Below are 8,503 nucleotides of genomic sequence, written 5' to 3'. Positions count from 1 at the left end.
TTACATGGAGTTTGCTACTGTTTATCACAGCCTCATCAGACACTTCTTGCAGCACCGCTCCTACCCTGTCCTCCTATCCCAGAACAGCTCCACAGGTGCAGCACACACCAGAATATGTACATGAGAAAAAAAATGCTGCATAGACAAGCACTAGGATATAACTATTCTGAAGTTATACAATAGGCTACACTAGCAGAAACAGTGCAAGAAGGACGCTTTGGGGCTCAGCATTGCATGGCATACCAGCGAGTCAGGCATGGAGGTATTGCTTTTGATGTATCGCTTTATTATTTTATTTGTTTTAGCGTCATACTGTTCATCCCTCCGGAATCTGTTCAGAAGTGGAAAGGTACAGAAATACTGAAAATAAATACATAAATAACACAAGTAAACATTCCTAGTGGAATGTGGTTTTATTGGAGAAATTGACCCAGCAAGATAAACCTAAAAGACCATCTAGATATTGATACATTTGAATAAACTTGGTTACCACTTGTCAACTTTCTTCATTGGCAAAGAAATGGATTCTGCTCTGCCCCAGCAACACACCGCTAGATATGGACAAGCTTACTTTCCTCTAGTAGATTTGGACGGCGAGATTCTCGAAGAGCTTTTTCAGTTTGATGTCTCTCCTCTTTTGGAAAATGATTTTTGCATTCCTTGTATAGTTGGTAGTATTAGAATATGTTTGTATTTATCTGGTTTATATTTGCTTGTTTTTTAACGATTAGTAAACTATTTGGTTATTCTAGACTATTTGGTAAAGAAAAATATATGTTCAAAGAAACATTCCTAGTGTAGCTCTCCATCCCCTATTCCATTGCAATTAAAGGGAAAGCAACTGTTGCCTTTCCTCAGAATAGGTTTCCAAGGCCAGCAAGTTGATCCTTCCAAGTTTTCCAGCATGACATATTCTGCACTGTCAATATATTAAGCCTGGGAGAGGGAATGTCCACCCCATGGGCCTAGCACGATCCACAACCAGTTCCAATTAGGTCTATCAGCTTCCCTGCCTTATTTCCATCACCGAATGAAGATGGAATCCCCCAACAATCCTGCATTAAGTTTTGTCTGTTTCTCCACTGGCACTGCAATGTCTCCACTGGCACTGCAGTCAGGCTCAAAAATGCCTCAGCAGAAACGTCTAACTGGAGTGGAGGTGGGACATTGTAGAGTGCCTTTTGGGGAAGAAAGGGGTAACTCTCGTCTCCCTACCATGGTCACCCCCTTCAAAATTACCCCTCCCCCATGCATTCACACTTTTAAAAGCCTCCATTGTTGCTGGCAGAGGCTTTTTTCTCAATTTGCAGGGCTATGGGACTTCTGGAAAGGATAAACACACTCCAGTACTCCACGCTTACAAACAGAGGCTTCTAAAAACCTGATTCAGTGGTTGGAGGGACAGTGCACAGGGATGTGCATGGATATCTGATCACTAAGCCAACCAAGCTCCTGACTTACTTCAGACCCCTCCCAAACTTGCAGAAGGCAATCTAAGAAGCCATCCAAGACATTCCAATATGAGGCTAAGCCAAGGTTCTAGCCATTTAAGAATCTTTCAGTTCCCAGCTAGAGCTAACAAGGTCTAGATAGCTGTCAAGCCTGCATTTGCATTGAAGATCCAGCTGACCTCTGGTTCCTGTCAGAATAATGTCTGTGGCTTTCAGGGACTTTCCTAAATCTTACAGATTCTGCTATCTCTGTACTTCTTGCATGGTCTTTTGCTCCTGAGCTTCCCGTACTTGGCATCTATGTAAGCTTCACCCGGACCTGTCAAAAACAAGTAGTCTGAAGATCTAGCACTTGGGATTTCTAACAATGTTACAGTTCACTTAGTATATTTCATAGTATTTTTTTTAGGATTTTCAGAAACAATGCCTTAGGCAGAACATGTAAAATACAAAGCATGCATTTCAAACAAAAAATTCAGTTAACTGAGGAACAAGGACATCTAAATAACATTTAATTTCTCTTTCTATAAAAACTCTAGTTTAGTGAAATCCTCAGTACAAACCATGAGGAATGTGGGGGAAATATTCTCTTGAGCAATACCAAGACCATGCTTAAGCATCTTGTAGATTCAGTGCTCCTGAGTTTTCTTGCATCAAGACCATTTATCAAGCTCCTTGCCAGCTGCAGACATTTTTAGACCAAGCACTTAAATATTCCCATAGATCAAGTCAGCTTGGCAGAATAAAATTACCACATAACTTTATGTAGCTAATGTCAACTAATTGATACAGCTCAGATGGTTAGTATCAAGTACTGATGCTGGTGACCTGCTTAAAATCAGTTTATATAGCCAGCAGTAAATTAGAATACCATCTGCTGAATAATTTTAATGAAGTGAGTGGGAGTCTGTGTGTAGTCCACTAGTGCACATTTTGCAGGGAAGAAAAGAGGCCATATATATTCAGCATATGGTGCATTGGCCAGTAACTTACAGGATTCTTGCTCCACTACATGCTTTCCTTTTGTGGGGGTTGAAAAGATGATGAAATCTTACAGGACAAAGCTGAGTTAATGTAGTGTATTTCTCCCTATGATTTAACTCCTGCACCTTGGGATCCCTGAGAGGGAAAAGAGAGCAGGGCCTTCTCATGCAAGGTATTCAACTTGTATTTATTTATTAATTTATTACACGTTTGTACTGTCCAATAGCTGAAGCTCTCTGGATAGTTCACAAGTTAAAACAGCAGAAAAATATACAACCCATTATATAATGTTAATGATTAAAACTACAATATAAAAATGAAGCAGAAAAGGCAGCAGTAAAAAGATTAAACTCTTCCATGTTAGTCCCTTTCTCCTAATCAAACTGCTTCTGTAACTGGAAACACTGAGCAGTGTGACAAATTAGGAGAAAGAAAAAACATGAATACTGATGCAACAATTTAAGGAAGAACAATTCTAACCTCCTCATTATTCAGTTCATTTTGGCCTTTGCAAAATTATCGCTATTCTTATTATTAAACTTCTATATCATCCGATAGCCAAAGCTCTCTGGGCAGTGTACAACAGGTCTTACCAGATTATGCTATAATAAAAACAGGGTAGTTCCCCACTCCTCCATAATATAATTTAAAAATGTTTAAACACATTTTAAATAGCTAAAAGAGTATTAGGACAGACATGGATAATCAGATATTTTCTAGAAGAAGGACTTTCCAGAAAAGTCACTGAGGATTGTATAGAAGCACAGAAATATCTGAGCTGGCAAGAAACAGTGATCTGACCAACACCTTGAGAAATTGAGTAATGCAAAGATAAATGGTTTCCTGGAAGCCCCTCCCCCAGCCAACTTTGTTCCTCTGAATCATTTTGTTGATCTATCAGCATATTTACATGGGAATAAGTCTCAGTGAACTCCATGGGCTTTATTTCCAATTAGACATGCAGAAGATCACACTGGTAGTTTCTGATTCTACCCGGCCCCCTGCAAAAAAGAGAAGATGGGATGGGTGCTTTTTAAAACTTAGTGTCTGCTTTCCAAACAAACAAACCATCATGGTGTTTTTGCAAGACATTTTTATTAATTCCAGGATTAAAAGTAAGGTTGCGTGGAATGACACACTGCAGCTTTATAGTTTTAATAAGCCTACTTCAATTACTCTTCTTTCTTTGGTGTGTTGCTTTATACTGCATCGCACCCCTTGAGAATGAACTACTGGAGGAATGATATGTAAAACTATGCATCTTTAATAGATCATGGCAAGGTGTAACCACATATGGTCTTTGACCTAATTTCATGCAACTCTTAGCCTAATTTCAAAAGCTGACAGTCATCAGCTTATATCTCTGGCAAGAAAAATAGAACAGAATCTGTTACGTGTCATACCACCAAGTCAGAAGGAAGTGCAGGTGGAGAGGTAGAAATGAAAGAGGGTAGTTGAGAATGGAAATATGTGACCCCCCCTCCTTGGGCTCCATCTCCCTCCCAACCGACTTCAGCCTCACCCAGGGCTGGAAGGCACTGGAAGATCCTGAGGGAATGTAGCCCTCAACAGCAACAAAACGCTTCCTGGTTGTACATATCCCATTGTAGTCTGTTATAATTTCCACCCCCAATGATTGGCAGCAGTGCAGTGCCCCGCCTCGCCTCTCCTGGTAGCTGCTATTCTGAATTTCCCAAAATTCACCCCAGTGATCAGAACAGGGCTTTTGGGGAACAAAACTCTGCCACTGAACATAATTTTTCTGATCTTAAATGTCAACAAATAAATATGCCCTATTTTGAGATGCGTGAAATGGCTGTAGAATGGTCCTTGTCAATTCAATAATACCCTTGGAAATGTTTGATTCCTAAAAATCAAAATGTTTAAAACTTGGAAGAATAAAGCTGAATTATAGAAAGTAAGGACATGAACCAGAAAAGTATAAATTTGAATGAGAAAATCTTCCCCATGACTCAACAACTGTATGGGTTACTTTAAGACAAACATAGTTGTTTTAAGATTAAAAAGTAGAAACAGACCCAGGATCAGATACTGAACCTTCCAAGTAACAATGTGGTCTCAAAAATCTAACAAAGCAAAGCTAAAAATAATTCACTAATACAAAAATATGCTTAATATAAAGCAAAACTTGTTACTGTCTGATTGGGTACTCTTCAAGCTACCCATTGTGCTCCTCCAGTAGCGCAGCTTATGCTAACACCAAGTATTCTAAGCAAACCCAGAAAACCCAGACTACAACTAAACCTGATGTTATATCTTACCATAAAATTCATACATTACACAAGTTATGCATGTATTAAAAGTAAACAGAATCAAAACATTTTTGCTCTTCAAAGTAGCTTTTCAAATTGCCATATTTTAAAAGATAAGGTCACAATTTTTAACCCACATTTTCTTAAAAGTGCATAACTCGTCTCGGAGCTAAAAGAGATGTCTGATTAAGAGCAAGGGAGCTCATAGATTGCAGCTCTTGCTCACTCTTGGCAGTCATAACAACTATGGGTGATGATGATACAGGCAGCACTGTGAAGTGTTTAGGGTATGTGGCAAGCATCAGTGTGTGCTTGAGCCACTCTGGAGAGGCAACACTCGTCAGAGTTAGAAACTTAGAAATGTATCAGAGCTATGAATCATGTTTTGTGCGTACAGTCACGTCTTTATCCATCTATTTGTACCCAACTGTCTATTATTTTGTCTGTTTCCCATATACACATTCAGTATATAAAACACTGTGCAGAGCTGAAAAAACCTTTTAATATTTTCTTCTTCTTCTTCTTCTTCTTCTTCTTCTTCTTCTTCTTCTTCTTCTTCATCATCATCATCATCATCATCATCATCTCACTTTAGTGGCAGTGGTGATTTGGTCCACCATTTTTCTTTGATTTTCTGATAATTAATCCCACTGTGAGAGCATCCCACATCAGCATCCGGGAAACTACACATGTGCGGTTGCCCCTTACCTTCTGAACACAGAGCATTATGGCAACTCATGGCAAGCAGGAGGAACATGAAGGCAAGGATCTCTCCCCTCCCCTGCCAAAACATTTGGGCAGCCAGATTAGGCCATCTGAATGTTTGGCAGGGGAGGGGTGGGGGTTGCCTCCCCTTCCCTGCCTCCCCAGGGCCACCTCCAAAGTTGCACTTGTGACTTTGGAGCTGCTGCTGGCACCAAACAAACACATTTTTCAAATTTTTCGGTAGCAATTATTGTTTTGGGTTTTTTAAGCTAACAAGGTGCTATGTAAACATTAATAATAACTACAACCTTAATGAACCAGGGAGCTCTTGTGATTTATTTCCAAACGTAATGTAGATTAAAAAGCATCCTATTCAAGAAATGCCAAATTAACAACATGAGCTGAGCCTATTTCTTTTGAAATATTAGCATAGTATATGTTTATATGTTTTAATAACTGGAGATATATTTATACTTTACCCTTGTTTAAAGCTGACATAGATCTGGGAAGAAATGCTTCACTATCCTGAATGTAACAAGTCTTACAACATGTTCCACAAACATTTGGATACTGTCGCTTAAATCTCAATGACTTTAGTGGCCGATGCTGCAACCCAAAAGAAAGATAGGCTTGTCTGAAGCCCCAGAACACAGTGGACTTAAACCAGGGCTGAATTGTGTCTGGGTTAATGAGATTAAATTCAAATAGCCTTTCAACCTATTTATGATTCAGAAGGTCTCTTCATAATAGAAATTTAGGGATTCATTCTTAGAGTACATATGAGATTTGTACTTGCATTAGGAATTATTAATTACACAATCAGGAGTGTCTATGCTGCTAGATGTGTCCCCCTATGGGCCAGTTCTAAGTTGAAAGACAGGACATTGATCATGCATCTAGACTGCACCAACTTCTTTCCTAAAATCTTACATCTGACCTGTGTCATCTACCCCTACAATATATGGGAATCAGTGTACTGAAGAAACAGCAAATTCCCCTGCTCTGTTAAAAGCATCAGAGTTCAACTGTCTGGTTTACATACTTACCAATATTGTTGACAAAATTCTGCTGAAATTGTCACATATGTAGTGTATTGTACATAACATTTGCAGGCAATAAGTGCTAAGGATATAACACTTACTGCCACCAACAAAAAGTACACATAAAATTTGTAGTGTATACTTCACATAAAGAATTAGACTAATAGAGCACATGCTGTCTTATCACACTGCAATTATACAAAGGATGGGGGAGCTCACATGCTATCCCATGTAACATGCACAGCCTCACAAGTGCTGCCAAATAAAACCCATCTATCTACTCCTGCAACTGAATGCTTCTGCTGCCATTGAATATGACTTACCATTGGGCCTGGCATGAGCTCTGTTGCTGCCTGGAGCAGAAGAACTTGTACCACAATGGCACAATCCTCCCTCCTAGCTGCTGTTAGTCCCAGTCTGGAAAGTACACTGTTGACCTGTGGGTCCTGAGCGTGGGACTCTTCAGGCTGGGAATGAAGGCAGCAGCAAGGAGAGTTGAGATCCTAATGGATCCAGGCTCTTATGAGATCTCAGGACATGGCCAAGATCTCACAAGGTGCCTGCTATGTGTTGATATATCAGAAGAGTCCCTCCAGTTGCTTTCTTGCTGTAGTGGGAAAGTGGCTGTCCAGGGCATCTGATGGGAGTGGCAGTAGGTTATTTGATCTGGTATGGGGGTGATCAGCAGAATCCACCACTTTTCCAGCTCTACCACTTCATGTGGGCACTTCAGCCTGCTTCTTGGGAGTGTTGGCCTTGGCTACAACAAATTCATTCAATAAACTATCTTTGCTGGCCCATACTTCTTGACTTGATGAGATGCCATCCATTCTACGGCATTGACTGTCAAGTCTTGTTCATGACTCTGTTCAGTACAGTGTTTGAGGCTCTTCAACAAGCACCATATTTGCTTTGCATTCTCCATAAATGCCTTGCTTTCTCTACATTAGACAGTGAAGTGTAGAAAATGCTTAATATTTAATTCATTGCTACAGTGAACTGAAAGGAGTAAATCAACCCTGCACCAGATATAAGAGAATTAGCATATGGTGCAGGCATACCCTCAAATGCGAGTTTGTTGACTCCCTAAGTATATCCCAGAGTCAATGAAAACCGAATCAAATCCCAAAGTTTTATGAGAACACATAACTTCCTGATCTATTTGTGATAATCTAACTTTGTGAGGACACAGCTTGCAAGTATAACAAAAACCATCCATGATCTTCTAAGTGTCTTATAAAAGCAGCATGGGCCAGACTAAGCATATTTTGAACATCCAAAACATAAAAATTATGCTTCTTTCCTTTCCATGAAGTCTCTACACTCTACTTTCTTAACCCATGATGGATGTATCAGCAAGAAAAAATAGGGCAGAGCTGAGTTACTTGAGTTAATTCAAATAATACTTTGATAATATATACTAAAACTAAAACCAGAGTCCATAGTGTTGTGCTGGGTAAATGAACTTTTAAAAATCCAAGCAACTATTCTTTTAAACAGAAAAGAGATCCCACTACTGCAGCATTCTCCATTCAACCATGCTGTTGGACTTTTTTCTCTCTCTAAACATGCATAGGATTGTGTCCATAGGAGATCAGATTCTACTCTGTAATTCCTGATCTCTCTCTCTCTCTCTCTCTCTCTCTCACACACACACACACACACACTAGTAAATCTCTTGTTATATGACATCTTAGTAATATTTATCTTAACTTGCAAAGAGACAGAGTTTATTATGGTTTTTGATCTGATCCACCAACTAGGATTTGAGAAGACGGCTTTAAATTAGTTTACAAAAAGGCTATGATTGCTTTGCTCCATTCTAGCAAGATAAACACTTGGAGGCTTTGTTTTAGCTACCAATGCTATTGCTTTGGAAACATCAGTAGAAGTGAAACTAAGCAGACTAAAGGCAAAGGTGGGAGATACAAGTAGAGAACTGTGAAGAGAACTGTGTTCATACTGTGCACAGGGCAGGGTAATTCCTGCTCTATTTGCAAGAGGTGGAAGTAGTAAAGTGCACGGGATCCGGTTTGGGAGTAGGAATCCA

The sequence above is a fragment of the Varanus komodoensis genome, unplaced genomic scaffold (assembly GCF_004798865.1).
Source record: "Varanus komodoensis strain SLA01 unplaced genomic scaffold, ASM479886v1 scaffold1, whole genome shotgun sequence".
In the NCBI taxonomy this organism is placed as follows: Eukaryota; Metazoa; Chordata; class Lepidosauria; order Squamata; family Varanidae; genus Varanus; species Varanus komodoensis.
This window is presented reverse-complemented; position numbering follows the sequence as displayed.